Source organism: Gorilla gorilla, chromosome 6, assembly GCF_029281585.2.
Source record: "Gorilla gorilla gorilla isolate KB3781 chromosome 6, NHGRI_mGorGor1-v2.1_pri, whole genome shotgun sequence".
NCBI lineage: Eukaryota > Metazoa > Chordata > Mammalia > Primates > Hominidae > Gorilla > Gorilla gorilla.
In genome coordinates, this window is record NC_073230.2 from 74741912 (window position 1) to 74758985 (window position 17074).

General features: G+C 36.9%; 1 pseudogene; it reads left to right on the plus strand.

Moving 5' to 3' along the window:
- Positions 1–4380: 4380 nt before the first annotated feature.
- LOC129523898 (uncharacterized) lies at positions 4381–6419 on the plus strand (annotated as a pseudogene).
- The last annotated feature ends 10655 nt before the right edge of the window (positions 6420–17074 follow it).

Genomic DNA, 17074 nt, shown 5'->3' on the forward strand with positions numbered 1-17074 from the left:
TTAGTACGATTTTTAATAATAAGTTTTCAAAGTGATACGCAAAATGGTGGCGCCAACACATTTCAAGTCTGCTACCTTTTGAATACACTTATTGGAGAAAAGACCTTCTCATCATTTTTCTCTTACAGGAAAGGAAATAACATGTACAGTTGACCCTTAAGCAACACGGAGGTTGGGGTGCTGGCCCCCCTGCACAGTAGAAAATCCACTGTAACTTTGACTCCCCCAAAACTTTACTAATAGCCTACTCTAAGCCTTACAAGTAACACAAGCAGTCAATTAACACATATTTAATATGTTATATGTCTTATATACTGTATTCTTAACAAACATGCCAGAGAAAAGAAAAAGAAAATCATAAGGAAAATATATTTACTAGTTATTAAATGGAAGTAGATGATCAAACAGGTCTTCACCCTCATCCTTTTCATGGGCAGGGTGTGGAGAAGGATGTAGAATTGTTGGTTTTGCTAAGTGGACCTGCACAGTTCAAACCCCTGTGGTGCAAAGGCCAACTGGATAGCCATTGAATAGCAATTTAGTTTTAGAAATTAACCTCACTAAAATGCTCTTAGAAGGATGCCAAGAAAAAAATGAATAAGTATTTTGGTTCATCTATTTCATCATTTCATTTCATCATTTCATTTCCTCATTTCATCATTTCATTTCATTTCATCCTTTCATCATTTCATTGCATCATTTCATCATTCCATCTCATTTCATTTCATTCTTTCATTTCCTTTCATCATTTCATTTCATCTCAACATTTCATCATTTCACTTCATCTCATCATTTCATTTCATCTCATGATTTCATTTCATCTCATGATTTCATTTCATCTCATGATTTCATTTCATCTCATCATTTCATTTCATCTCATCATTTTATTTCATCTTTTCATCTCATTTCATTTCATCATTGCATCTTTTCATCTCAATTCATTTATTTCATTTCATCAATTCATTTCATTTCATTTATTTCATCATTTCATCATTTGACTTCATTTAATCATTTCATCATTTAATATCATTTTATCATTTCATTTCATTTCATATCATTTCATCATTTCATCTTTCCATTTCATCATTTCATCATTTGGCTTATCATTTCATTTCATCATTTCATTTCCTCATTTCATCATTTCATTTCATCCTTTCATTTCATCTCATCATTCCATCCTTTCATTTATTTCATTTCATCATTTCATCTCATCATTGCATTTCCTCATTTCATTTCACTTCATCTCATTTCATAATTTCATATCATGATTTCATCTCATCATTTCATTTCATCTCATTTCATCTTTTCATCTCATTTCATCATTTCATCTTTTCATCTCATCATTTCATCAATTCATCATTTCATCATTTCATTATTTCATTAATCATTTCACTTCATTTCATCATTTCATATCATTTCTTCATTTCATTTGATCTTTTCATTTCATTTCATCATTTTATTTCATCATTTCACTTCATCATTTCATTTCTTCATTTCATTTCCTCATTTCATTTCACCATTTCATCATTCCATTTCATCATTTCATCTCATCATTTCATTATTTTATTTCATCAATTCATTTCATTTATTTCATCATTTCATCATTTAATATCATTTCATCATTTCATTTCATTTCATATCATTTCATCATTTCATCTTTCCATTTCATCATTTGACTTATCATTTCATTTCCTCATTTCATCATTTCATTTCATCCTTTCATCATCTCATTTCATCCTTTCATTATTTCGTTTCATCATTTCATCTCATCATTGCATTGCATTTCATGATTTCACTTCATCTCATCATTTCATAATTTCATCTCATGATTTCATTTCATCTCATTTCATTTCATCTCATTTCATCTTTTCATCTCATTTCATCATTTCATTTCATCTTTTCATCTCATTTCATCATTTCATTTCATCTTTTCATCTCATTTCATCAATTCATCATTTCATTATTTCATTAATCATTTCACTTCATTTCATCATTGAATATCATTTCTTCATCATTTGATCTTTTCATTTCATTTCATTTCATCATCACTTCATCATTTCATTTCTTCATTTCATTTCACCATTTCATCATTTCATTTCATCATTTCATCTCATCATTTCATCCTTTCATTATTTCATTTCATCATTTCATCTCATCATTTCATCATTTCACTTCATCTCATCATTTCATCTCATGATTTCATCTTATTTCATCTCATGATTTCATTTCATCTCATCAATTCATAGCATCTTTTCATATCATTTCATTATTTCATTTCATTTCATCTTTTCATTTCATCATTCATTTCATCATTTCATTTTGTCAATTCATTTCATTTCCTTATTTCATTTCATTATTTCACTTCATTTCATCATTTCATATCATTTCTTCATTTCATCATTTCATTTCATCATTTCATTTCACTTCATTTCATTTCACCATTTCATCATTTCATCATTCCATTTCTCATTTCATCTTATCATTTCATTTCATCATTTCACTTCATCTCATCATTTCATCATTTCATCTCATGATTTCATTTCATCTCATCATTTCATCTTTTCATCTCATCATTTCATTTAATCATTTCGTTTCATTTCACCTTTTAATCTCGTCATTTCATTTCATCATTTCATGTCATCAATTCATCATTTCATTATTTCATTTCATTATTTCATCATTTCATCATTTCACTTCATCACTTCATTACATTTCATCTCATCATTTCATATCATTTCTTCATTTCATCATCTTTTCATTTCATCATTTCATTTCATTGTTTCACTTCATCATTTCATTTCATCATTTCATATCATTTCTTCATTTCATCATTTCATCTTTTCTTTTCATCATTTCATTTCATTATTTCACTTCATCAGTTCATTTCATCATTTCATTTCATTTTCTCATTTCATTTCACCATTCTGTTTCATCATTTCATTATTTCATTTCATCATTCGATTTCATCATTTCATCATTTCATCTCATCATTTCATCATTTCATTTCTTCATTTCATCATTTCATCATTACGTTTCATTTGATCATTTCATTTCATCATTTCATCATTTCATTTCAGTGATACATGTATTTAAGTGCTAATGTGATGCCCAGGAGACACCCTATTTCCCTTTGTAAAACACCTCCTTCAACAAAAGGCAACCTCTCATGGCTGGCTAAGTCTACAGGGATACCAGCCTCTCTTCAACCACCCAGTTTGATTTAGAACCTCAAACAGCACCTCAGTTTCATAAAAACCTAAAACATAAACACAACACTTGGTTGTAAGTGAGCCAACAGTTTCTTGTCTCTTTCTCTGCTCAAGGCTTAAGGCCATGTCTCCCCAACCACGTTCAGTGGAAGAAAAGATCCCCTGGACAAATAAGTTTGAGAACTGTTGTTGCAGGACTTCTCAGAACCTTTAAAACACAAATCCTCATCTGCAGGGATCTTCAGGAGGGAGATGGCTGGTGCAGCACAACTTTCTTTCACAGGAGCATCTTGCAGAATACAGTATGAGATGCAGAAAGGCTGCACTGAGTCTTTTTAAGGGCCCGGGCCTTGGTACGGGTGGGGTAGGAGCTCTCCAGATAGCATCTAATGAGTAGGAACATTCAGGTGGCTTTTTTTTTTCCTTATTGGCAAAACTGTGTGTGCACCATGAATGAAGCTGGTCTCCCTTATCCATATCAAAACTAAACCCAAATTAATTGGCTAAATTGGGACTCAACACCTCCAGGAGCCACGCAGAAGAAAGCCCCACCACACTTTAAAGTAGCTTACCTCATCATATTTGAGGAGAGCAAAACGCTTATGACCAGTATGCCGCTAATACAAGTCTACAGATAATGCTGTATGAAAAATTATTTTTCCCAATCATAGCTGGCATAGTCCACATTTTGCATTACACTTTCCCCCCTTTTTTTAAATTTTAAGCACAGGTCTTTTTCTCTTCTTTTTTTAAATTTTAATTTAATTATACAAGACGGAGTCTCAGTATGTTGCCCAGGCTGGTCTTGGACTCCTGAGCTCAAGTGATACATCCGTCTCCGCCTCCCGAAGTGCTGGGATTACAGGCCTGAGACACTGTGCCCGGCCTTAAACACAAATCTTAATTCATTCTTACAATTATCCTGAGGTTAGAAAAATGGAAGGGGAAGAAAAATGGCAAGCAGGTAGGCTGACTTCGGCTTCATTATTTGGAAGGACAGCTTGCTCGGTTAAAACACACTACTGCCCACAAAGGCCAAGACAACAGAAAAATACAGACTTATAGAAATAGATTTTATATGTGACAGCAGTTTGAATGGAGACTTTTTCAATGCAAATGACAAACAGCTGTCCTTGGGAATAAATGACAACGAATTTTTTTATCTCAACAGCTGTCCTGAGAGCACGTCTCTACATCTCTACCTGCATTCTGGAATCAGGGAGAAAGCCAAAACGGACGACAAGACACTAGATCAGCCGTGTCCAACCCTGTGACTACAAAGACTTTTCCGCCTATCTTTGGTGGTGGGTATCATCAAAATTCTGCACAAACCTTTTTTTTTTTTTTTTTAAGCTCATCAGCTGTTGTTAGCATTAGTGTATTTTATGTGTGGCCCAGGAGCATTCTTCTTCCAATGTGGGCCTGAGAAGCCAAAAGACTGGACACCTGTGCACTAAATCAAAAGGCTATTCCTTCTGGAAGCAATTGTAAAGAATTTCTCACATTATCTTGACATGAAAACCAATGGATAGTGGGACAGAATGCAAAATCTTCAAGAATTTTTCTTGTTATTTATTATTATTATTATTTTTTGAGTCAAGGTCTTGCTCTGTGGCCCAGGCTGGAGTACACTGGTGAGATCACAGCTCAGTGCAGGCTCAAGTGCTCCTCCCACCTCAGCCGCAGTACTAGCTGGGACTACAGATGCGCACAGCCACCCCTGGCTAATATTTTATCTTTTGTAGAGATGGGGTCTCACTGTATTGCCCAGGTTGGTCTCAAACTCCTTGACTCAAGGGATCCAGGACAGGATAACAGGTGTGAGCCACCACACCTGGCCATGTGCATGAACTTTTAAGACAAACACAAGGCCCCACAAAAGGTAAGGTTTTCCCACCTAATTTCCAGGGGATCTTTTGGTGCAAGGATGAGAAGCCCTTAAAAGTACACAGACAACTCCAAAGATTCAAGACAGTTCATTCGGGCTGAGCCAGCCCACTGGGCAGACAGACCTTCAAGAAAGGCCCACGCATGACATACACCAGATGGCTCTCCAAGAATCTCTTCAGTCCTCAGGGTCCCTAAGGTACTGGACAGAGCTAGGAAAGCAAACCCATTTGCTTCTTCCTGCAGGAAACCCCTTGAGGTCAAGACCCCACAATCAGACGAGGATGGAGTGGCTCACCCTGTCAACAGGCCAGACTCAAGGTGGTATAATGTCTTAACCAAGGGTGTGGGACTCCAGGTCTGACTCCCAACTCAGTTCTCCTTTAATAACCACACTTTGTTAATTCTCCTTAACAGGGGTTCCTGGCAAGTCAGTTCTCCCTCAGGCCTTCGGTTTCCTCAGCTACAAGATGAGAGGGCTGGACCAGATGGAAATTCGGGGGGTAAGGGGATGTCTGCGCGCAGCCCACCCCCCACCCCGCCCCCCAGGACCCTAGAGCCTCCATCCCAGTTCCCACCAAGCACCCGCCCCACAAATCCTGCCCAAGATGAGGGCTGGTCCCGGGTCCCTCGGCTGCCCCATCAGCGAGTGCAGGAGGGAGGGGAAGCCTCCAAGGGCGCGACGCGGGCTCAAGGATGCAACTCGGCCAGGAGTGAACTGGGGCCCCAAGGGAAGTGTCCGGGCCGCTGCTCGAGCCCAGCCCGGGTCCCCGAACCCCTTACCTCCAGGGTCCGTATCTCCTGCTCGGTGAGGTTGTTGGACACAGCGCACTTGGTGCGCAGCCCGAGCAGGCTGCCAGTGGAGATGCCGATGAGCTTCTGGAGCTGTCCGCACTGCTGCAGCCCCGGGCTGGCCGCGGCCCCTGCGCCACCCTCAGCGGCCGCTGCATCACCCCCGCCACCAACCTCCTTCTTCTCTCCCATCGCCTCCACGCGCAGTGCTGCTCTATGCAGGCCACAGCGGCCGAGGCAGGGAGCCCGGGGCTCGGGCGCCTAGTCAAGGAACCCCCGAGCCGGGAGAGCTGGACCGGGAGCGCCCCTCTGCGCTGCCCTTGCTAGGACGCCAGTAGAGCTGGCAGCGGAGTCTGCCGCTCCCGCCCTCAGAGCCGCGGCGGCGGGAGCAGAAAGCCGCGGCGGCGGGGGCAAAAAGCCTAGGCGGTGGGGGCAAAAAGCCGCGGCGCCGGGGGGCAAAAAGCCACGGTGACGGGGGCAGAAAGCTTCAAAGGCCGCTTCGGCGGGGGCAAAATAGTGGAAATGGGGTAGAAGGCCGGCACAGCTTGGCATTGCTGGAGTGTGATGTGATAGGAAAAGTGCAGCCGAAAACAAAAAAAGATGTTAAGTGTGCTTGACTCAGTGCAGCTAAGAACCCAGATGTTATCTTGAGGGTATTAACTAATAAGCAGTTTAAATCAGAATGGCACATTCTGATTTGTTTTTTGTATGTTCACATTTGGCAGACATAGATACTGTTTGAAGAGAGGAAAGTCAGTAAATAGAGGTAACAAACTTGAATATGTGCAAAGTCTAGAAACAAGAGACTAGGGGGATAAGAACCTTTCAAAATAAAATGCAAGATTTGAAAACTGGCTGGGGGATGAGAAAAAGGCAGGTCTTTAAGGTCAATCCCTGGTTTGCTTTAAGTTGTTAGGGGGTGGTTTTATCACAAATTGTAGAATATGTCATTTCAGTTTTGAACATCTTGAGTTAAATTGGCCTAACATATCTTATGAATTTGATTTTCTTCCCTGGGAAGCTGATATTTCAAAAACTTAAAGACTATAGATTTCCAACTTGTATCCAATTTATAAAATTATCTCTAGGCTGCTGGTTTCAGGAGGAGGCTCACTGAATATTCTATTTGCAGAGAATATATCAGGAGTTAACAGCCTCAATTTTTGTGGACAACCAGTTAACTAAGCCACCTCTTAGTGTATTTAGATGGGAAATCTTAGCTGAAGATATTCATTAATGAACCAACAGTGACTAAAAAATTCAATATTTAAGTACATTTCATTGTAATTAATTTGAATTTAAGTAGCCATATACAGCTAGTATTTACTACATTGAACAATGCAAATAAGAGGAAAAAATTAATAACCATCTCTAATATCACATGCCAAAATCCTAATCAATTTATTCTAGCTTAAGGAGTTTATCAGAAGCAGCAATTGAAAGTACCAACTAAACCAGTTGGGGTTAATTCACTGTCATTCTCTCAGAACCATCTCTTCTCTGAACAAAACAAGTAGAAGAGTTAATTGTGAATCTGCATTTTCCTTGCCTATTTTAAGGTTTGGATGTTGACACTAATTTTTGAAATCCCTCCTGTGGTGTGATATTTCATTTTCCTTGCTTTCTGTTAGGACAAGAATGCTTCAGCTCTTAATTTAAAATTATGTTTCTCCCTCCTAGGTTGAGTGAACTTAGAATGCATTCTCTGACATATCCAAGTTTTTGTTAATATGGATCTGGGGAAAAAGCATACTTAATTAGCTAAGACTTCTTATTCTAGGCTTGACCCTGTGTTTGACATCTTTTGAATTTGTAGTTGCATAGGCTGCTCTCTGACACTGGTTAGTGATCTTGAAGCTATGTTAACATTAGGGGAGGTGGTGTATGAGCATTAGAGGTATCCTTACAAGGAAAAACTTGTCTTATCTCAATATGTCTTTTTTTTGCACACAAGAAAGTCAATGTTTGAGTCTTCTAAAATCTTCCTATTTCCAAGTTGCAGAGTACCATTGATTCCTAAACAAAGATCTAATTTTTGACTCAGAGACGTGGCAAGGTAGTGAATCACCATTATAATTTAACAACCTTCAAGATAAAATTATCTCTCTGATATTTAGATTTTGCCCGATTATTAAGATATTTGAGTGTTTCTTTAAGAATGGAAGACTCTAGTCTCTTGAGCAGAGATTATAAAGGCCTCAGATGATCATTTTTTATGCTCTTTTCTTTAACACCTTCAACACAGTTGGAAGCAGCCAATATTCCCCAGAGTTGTTGTGTTTTTTAAACCAAATGCATGGTTCAGTGGTAGAAAACTGGGCTGATCCAAGTTGTTTTCAGTAAACACTTCATTTCCGGTGACCTATTTCATATGAAATAATCTCTAGATCCTGTCTTCAAAACTAACTAGATCAGATAACCTACCCTAGATTTTCCCCTTTTAGGGTCTGTTAGCTGCAGTCACTTTTGTGAAAATGATTGCAAAGAAAAGATAGAGTTGTAGTTGGGGAAAATGTTTTGACTAATTTAAGCATAGTGGTATTTAATATGAGAATTTAAGTTACACACATTTGAAAATTACAATGGAGTCTCTTGGCTGAGCTTTAAAAAAAATAGCGTTTAGGCTAAAAAGGGAACTGCTACCTCTTCTAAAATCAGAAAGATGTTACAGTAATTCTCCATTCTCTAGAATTATCAGGAAGCACCTTTGTGATGATTTACTTTTGCTCTTGGGAGTGTGAGCCTGTGTAGTCGTGGAACCATCAATTAGAATGATGGCTTTTGATCCCAAAGTCATTCGTTCTGAAAACAGTATTTTTCATAAATTTGAAAGTGAGAAGTTTTGATCTTGCCATTCCCAAGTAACTCTCTTAATAAGAGGCATCAGCATGCTTCAGTGACAGATGTCACCTTCCAGTGCTGAGAGTCATCTTTGAGTTCTCCATTTCACTCCCTACACTCCAATTTAGCTGCAGTTCTCTTGGCCAGTCCTATGAAATACATCCTGGCCTAACAACTTCTCACCACTAATGCCACTCATGCTCACAGCATTCTCACCTAAGTCACTACCTTTTTTCTCTGGATTACAATAGCCTCCCAATTTATTTGCTCACATAACCTATTTATTCTACACAGTGCACCAGATACACCCCTTTGAAATGCAAACACAATCATGTTATTCTCTGGTGAAATTATCTCATATATTCCTATCGCATTTAAAATTAATTCAGAATCATCCCATGATTATCGAAACCCTACATGCTCTTCCACAACATGGTTTACTTCCAAGATATCTCTTCAACTTTTTTTTCACTGTACTGAATTGGTGACTAATAGTCATATTTTTGTTTTTGTTCAAAAAGTCTTGACTTGTAAATTTTTCAGTTTCTTCTTTATCCACAGGTAACTCTTTCCTCACAAGGTGAATTGCTTGCTTCCTTGAGTTCTGCTCTCAAAGATACCCTTCATTTTCTACCTAATAATAACTTTAATCATTCATTATTCCATTACTATGCTCTATAGTGTATACAACTACTGTTCTTTGTCATGTCATTAACTAAATTATTTATTTGTTCCAGTAATGTATTCCATAAATATTGTACACATAAAAATTATGTTATTTTTATTGCTGTATGCTCAGCTGCCCAATAACAGTTTGAGGATTAACATATTTGTTAAATGCACAAATACATTCTTTCAGAAGTGTTAGTTGAATAATTTTATTTTAAACTCCCTATATACGTACAATATGAATTAGATAATTCAGAATAAACATTCCATTGGAAAAAACTAAACAATTTGTTATAAAACATCCTTAAAAGCATCAGAAAGTTAATACAGCAATGAAGAATTACAGGACCAAATTAAGAATGGTATGGAAGCCTGTTTGTGGGGCTTAAGTTTGGGTTATCTCTTTACTTAGAGTGACTATAAATCTCAAAAGAGAGCTAAAGGGAGAAATAACCATATCTACTAACATGGTAAAGGTATTTAAACATCTCTTAGTAATTGAGAAAATTGAATGAAAAGAAAAAAGAGAAAGGGAGAAAGAAACAGAGCGAAAGGGATAATGAAGGAGAGAAAGAAGAAGAGAAAGGAAGAGGAAGAAAAGTAAAAAGGAGGAGGAGAGGCAGGGAGGAAGAAAGAAAGGTGAAAAGAAAGAATGGTAAAGTTTTTAACAACGTAATTTATCCCTCTAGAATATGAATGTTGGTCTATTTGATGATGTCCCGCAGATTCCTTAGTCTCTGCTCATTTTTTATTTTTTATTCTTTCTGTTTCTCAGAGTCAGTATTTTCCATTTTCTTATCTTCAAGTTCATGATTTCTTCTGCGTGTGCAAATGTACTCTTAAATCCCTCTGTTGATTTTTTAATTTTTATCATTGTAGTTTTCCACTCCAGAATTTCTGTTATCTCTTTGTTGATATTCCTACTTTTTAATATTTTTTCTGATTCCTTTCCTTCTTTGTTTATGTTTTCCTTTTGACATCTGAGTATAATTAAGAGAGTTGTTTAAAAGTCTTTGTCTAGTAAGTTTGATGTCTGGGTTTCCTTAAAGATATTTTCTGTCAATTTATATTGTTCCTTTGAATGAGCCATACTTTCCCATTCTTTGTATGCCTTGTAACTTTTTTTGAAAACCAGACATTATAATAATTATAATTACTATGTGGTTACTCTGTAAATCAGACCCCCCCCCCGCTACAAACACACTAATGTTTTGTGGTTCTAAATTTTATTTACTTATTATATTGTTAAAGTTTTTAGTGAAATTTTCCACAGTGATTTACAAAACTGTTTGCTTTATAAGGTGTGGTCACCGAAGTCTTTTTGTTTCCTTAACAAATGTTAAGCTAATATTTTGACAGTGATTTTCTTGTATGTCAGGAACTAAGCAAACAGGCAAATACAACAAAAACAAAAAGAAAAACAAGTAATCATTAGCCAGCAAAATATGTCTCTAGGCCATGCAGACTGGCTTTGTGCTGGGTTCCTCAAAGCCGGCAGAAAGTGTGTGTTCACTCTTGCACTGAGTGAAGTTCAAGTTCACTCTTGTACAGAGCTTGCACTGAGGGGAGGGATCGGCCAAGGTAAAAGTGTAGGGTCTTCTTATGACATTTGTCATCATGTGGCTTAACCTATGAATGCATGTGACTTTCTAGACTCTCCCATGTACGTGAATGATTTTGAATGTCTTAGTTTTCCAAATACTCTTCTCCAACTTTTCTTCCTGTGCTGAAGATGATCTACTATATGTGTAAACTCAAATTTTTGCCCTAAGCATCTGTGGTTTGTTAGGTCTCCTTGCTGAGTTTCTTAATAATGTCCATTCCTTATCTGTTCTGTATTCTAGCAACAGAGAAAAAAAAGAGCCTTTCACTAGTCCTTCAGGTATCCCCCAGACCAGTCAGAACAGACACATAATAATTTGCGGGTAAGATCTTCTCTTGTTCCTTTGGACGATGGACCAGGTTTCCTCACTGGGAACGTGGGCTTCTGACACTTCAGAACTGTCAGTTTGCTGGGGCAAAGGCAAGTGAAAAATGTCATAAAGTTTTCAAGTTGTCTTTTTCTTGAGTCTGCTTTCACTTGGTTGTTGTAATCTTTTGACCATTTTCCAGAGTTTTGGCAAAGTTTATTCAGACAGTTTCTCTTAGTTGTGTGATGTTTCTGTGGGGAAATGAAAGATTGCAGCTGTCTCCACTGCCATTTTGCTGATGCTCCTCTTTTGTGAATTTTTGCTTCATGTTCTTATGCTTTGTTATTAGTTCATGTATTAGTTTTCTAGGGCTGCCATAACCAAGTAACACAAACTGGGTGCCTTGAACAACATAAATTTATAGCCTTATAGTCCTGGAAGCTAAAAGTCTGAGATTGAGGTGTCAGCAGGGATGGTCCCTTCAAGGGCTATGAGAGAAAGTCTGTTCTATGCCTTGTTTCTAGCTTCTGGTGGTTTTGTGGCAGTCTTTGGCATTCCTTGGCTAACCTCTGCCCTCATAATCACATGGAACTCTCCCTGTGTGTATGTCTCCCTCTACTCAAATTTCTTCTTTTTATAAGGACATCAGTCATATTGAATTCAGGATCATCTGATTTTATCTTAACTTGATCACCTGCAAGGAACCTATTTCCTAATGAGGTCATATTCAGTGGTTAGGATTTCAGCATCTGTATAGAGGAAACAATTTAGCTCAAATCTGTGCATACATGATTGTAATAGCTATGTCTTCCAAAAGCGTTGACCCCCTTATTCCTACAATAAAAATTTTTTAAATCCTATTCACATTTTTAATAGTCTATATCATGTGTTATGAGTATAATGAGTTCAGTGTTCTTATGATTGCTCTTTGCATGATATTTTTTGTCATCTTTTTACTTTCAATCCATTAGTATCCTTGCATCTCAGCGTATATTGGGATCACTTGTTTTAATCCAGTCTGACAGTCTCTGCCTCTTGATTGGATTTTAATCTGCTCACATTCAGTATTATAATTGGTATAATTATATTTATGTCTGCCATTTTACTATTTGTTTTGTATATTTCTCAAATATTTTTCTTTATTGCTTTATTTTGCAAAGAATGAATATTTTCTAAAATAGGGAACTTTAGATTACTAATGAAATATTTTACTATATATTTTTGAGAACTTTTGTTGTTGTTGTAAGTTTACCATGTAGGTATATGGAAAATTAATTACTCAAAACATCTTCCAATTTATACTAGTAAACTTTTAGTAATACATAGAAACATCATTCTTATACAAATCTCTTTTATTTCCTCCATTTGAAAGTATTATCACTTTACACATTACATCTATTAAAGTTACAAAGCCAACAATACATTTTAGTAATTATTACTTTACCATCTAGAGTGATTATCTTATCACGATACATTTTTCTTCCAACTACCTCCTTTTTGATGTTACTGGGAAATATGTTATAGACATATTACATTTCTACATGTCAAATACTCAGCAATACATTATGCACATATTATTATTATTATCATTGAGACGGAGTCTCCCTCTGTCACCCAGGCTGGAGTGCAGTGGCACTCCAGTGCCACTCCAGTGAGCTCCGCTCACTGCAAGCTCCATCCCCCGGCTTCATGCCATTCTTCTGCTTCAGCCTCCTGAGTAGCTGGGACTACAGGCGCCCACCATCACGCCCGGCTAATTTTTTGTATTTTTAGTAGAGACGGGGTTTCACTGTGTTAGCCAGGATGATCTCGATCTCCTGGCCTTGTAATACACCCGCCTCAGCCTCCCAAAGTGCTGAGATTACAGGTGTGAGCCATCGTGCCCGGCCATTATACACATATTATTTTATAAACAATTTATGATAAATAGAAAACATGCATTTCTACTGTCTTTTATAATGTTAATATTACCTATACCAGTGCTTTTTCAAAAATGTGGATTCAAATGACTGTCTTGTGTAACTTGCTTTTAGCCTTAGGAATTTATTTTGGTGTTTTTTTTTTTTTTTGTATGGTAGGTCTGCCAGCAACAACTTCAATTAATATTTCTGTTTATCTGGCAAAGTCTTTGTGTTATCTTCATTTTTGAAAAATAATTGCTGGATAAAGAATTGGTGGCTGACAGTTTTTTTTCCTTTGCATCTTTTGAATATATTATTCTACTGCCTCTTGCCTTCCATTGTTTCTGTTAAGTCAGCTGTTAATCTTACAAAACATAGGTGCTCAAATAACAAACGTGCATGAATATTTACAGCAGTAATAATCATACAGTCAAAAAGTGGAAACAATCCATATGCTTGTTGACTCATAAATGGACACCCAATTTTTAGCTATAACAAAGAAAGAAGTACTTATACATGGTATAATGTGGGTGAAATTTGAAAGCATTAAGTGCACAAAAGGACAAATATTACCTGATTTTATTCACATGAAACATCAGGAATTGGCAAATCAATTGGGATATAAATCAGATTAGTGGTCATTAGGGCTCAGGGAAGCAGAATAGGGTGTAACAACTTTATGCATAATGGGTTTTTAGAAGGGACATGATGAAATTGTCCTGGAACATTGTGAATATACTAAAAGCAAGTGCATTGTATGCTTTAAAATGGTTGTTATTAATTTTATATTATGTGATTTCTACCTTAAAAAACAAACAAAAAAAAAGAAAATAGCCTTACTCTATACATAATAAACGCAAGATGTGTTACAAATTTATATGTGAAATCCAAAATACTATAATATTTAAGGAATAGCTCAGTAGAATAACACTAAAATTTAATGTAATGAAATATTACCTTAAAAAAGAAAAAAGCACAGTAATTAAAAAGGGAAATATAGTTAATCTTTTTTCTCTCCAATAAGCATGCCATTAACTGAGGAAAAAATCAAGCTGCAATTATGTAAACTACATTTTCTAAAACCATAAAGAAAATAAGAAATGAAAAGGGATTTGGGAAAAAAATCCAAAGGTACAGTCAACTACACAAAAAAAGCTTAGTCTCAATCATTATGAAAATGCAAATTGTAACTGAAATAAGATAAAACTACAATTCAAAGAGAAAGCCTAAAATTTCAACCCCTAAAAAATTCTGGGTTTTGGAGAGCTGGGATGGAATAGGGCTCCTAACCTTACAACAATGAAAGAACCCAACTAACTTCAAAGTCATGACTTTATTTTTATAGCAACCGGGTTGCCAAGAACTGAGTCAAAATGTGAGGGAAAGCAAGCACTTGCAAGGAGAAAGAGGACAGATGCACTTACATAAGACAGATGCAAATAGACACCACTATGACAAGTAAAGCTGGAATAATCAATAAATTCCTGAAGACAAAGTGGGGCCGGTCAGATTGGGAGACCGCTGACAGCTGCAGAAGTTGGGAAGATCCATCATCTTGAAAACTTTTTCCCCCAAACCCACTGTGATCTCTCAAGCAATTGGTAAGGAATCCAAGAGAGTCTGTATATGACACAGATCAGGGAGAGCAGAACACTTGGGAGGTGACCAGGTCTTGGGGGCAGAGCCCTTATGAATGGGATTAGTGCCTTTATAAAAGAAGCTCAATGGAGTTCTTGTGTGCCTTCCACTATGTGAGGACATAGAAAGAAGGCCCCATCTATGAACCACGAAATGGGCTCTCATCAACACTGAATTTGTGAGCATCTTGACCTGAGATCTTACAGCCTCAAGAAGTGTGAAAAAAGAAATATCTGTTGCTTTTTAGTCACCCAGTTCATGTTATTTTGTTATAAGAGTCCAAACAGACCAAGATATTCCACTTAATATGTAGGGGAAGGCAACAAAAACTGCCACACTTAGAATACTCCTGATGCTGGGAGTATGAAAACAGGAAAAACAAAACAAAACTGCTCTTGAAGGTGAAGGAGGAATACCACTGAGCTCACCAACACAGCCAGGAAAAGAACAGAAGTGTGAGAAGGCTACATTCCTGGGACCCTGAGAAAAAGTACCTGCATAAGACTGAGATGAAATTACCTACTCTAGTTATAATTGAAATCCCAAAAAGAAAAGAGGAAAAAATAACGGAGCAAAAGAAATATTTTTCAAAATAACTGCCAAAAATACTCTAAAAGAAGTGACAGAAAATCAAACTTCAGATATAGGAAACTCAGAGAATGTCAAATAGAACAAAAATAAATAAGAATTACATCTTGAAAAATCTTTAAAAAATCAAGTCTAAATTTTATATCTTGCTCCAAATATATAGAGATATAAATAGGTTATCAGCAAGATATGGAGAAAGCCATATCATGGAAACACTAAAATAAAGCTGTGGAAGGACTACATTGATATTACACACAACAGAGTTCAGAACAAGAAATAGTATCAGAGATGAGAGATAATACATAATAGAATAATCAATTCTCAAGAAGATGTAAACATCCTACTAATTAGGGTATGCAGCTAACAACAGAGCCTCCAAATACATGAGGTAAAACATGAAAGAAATCAAAGGCGAACTAGAAAAATCCAAAATTATATTTGCAGACTTCAACACTTTTGTCTTAGTAATGGACAGACTAGGGACAAACTCAGTAATCATATGGAAGATAAGAACAACAATATCACCAACAAGACATCCAATCTTCAATGGCAGATACGCTTTCCTTTCAAGTGAAAAAAAAACAGTATGGCATATTCTCTAACAAACCCAGAATTTCTAATATTTGCGGTCTTCCTTCCTTCTTTCCATTTTCCTTTCTCTTCTCTTCCCTTCCCTTGCCTTCTTCCTTCCTTTCTTCTTTTCCTCTTTCTTTTCTTTTTCTTTTCCTCTTTCTTTTCTTTTTTCTCCTTCCTTCCTTCTTTCTTTTCTCTTATTCTTCCTTCCCTCCTCCCTCCCTTCCTTTCTCCCTCCCTTCTTTTCTTCCTTCTTTTCTCTTATTCTTTCTTTCTCACTTTCTTGTTTTCTTTCCTTTTCTCCCTTCCTCCCTCCCTCCTTTTATTCCTTCCTCCCTCCCTTCCTTTCTTCCTTTTTCCTTCCTTCCTTCCTTCCTTCCTTCTCCTGTTTTCTTTGTTTCTTTGCCTTCCTCCCTTTTCCCATTCTCTCTTCCTCCTTTCCTTCCTCCCTTCCTCCTTTCTTTCTCACTTTCTTTCTCTTCTTTCTTTCTCTCTTTCTTTCTTTTCTTGTGTTCTTGCTTTATTTTTAGTCCCTTCCTGCCTTTCTCCCTTCCTCCTTCCCTCCCTTCCTTCTCTCATTTCCTCCTTCTTTTCTTTCTTCTCTCTTTCTTTCCTTCCTTCCTTCTTTTTTCTTTCTTTTCTTTTCTTCCTTTCTCTTTACTACAATTCATATTATTTAAAAAAAATTAAGAGAGGGAGGCAGAAAAAGAAAGAACACTTTAATCTGCAGGTAAATAGATTATGTCTGCTGTAGACAGAAGAATGGCCTCCCAAAAATGTTCATGTCCTAATTCCCAGAGTCTAACATACAAATATGTTAGGTTGCATGGCAGTGGGAAATTAGATTTCAAGTGAAATTAAGGTTGCAATAAAATGATGGAGAGATTATCTTAAATGGGTGGGATCAACAAAATCACAAGCTTCCTTATAAGTGAGAGAAGAAGGCAGAAGAAAGGCAACCATGGAGGTCGTAGCATGAGAAATTACTCAACATCACTGACTTTTAAGATACAAGAATGAGGACCCAGCGCGGTGGCTCATGCCTAATCCCAGCACTTTGGGAGGC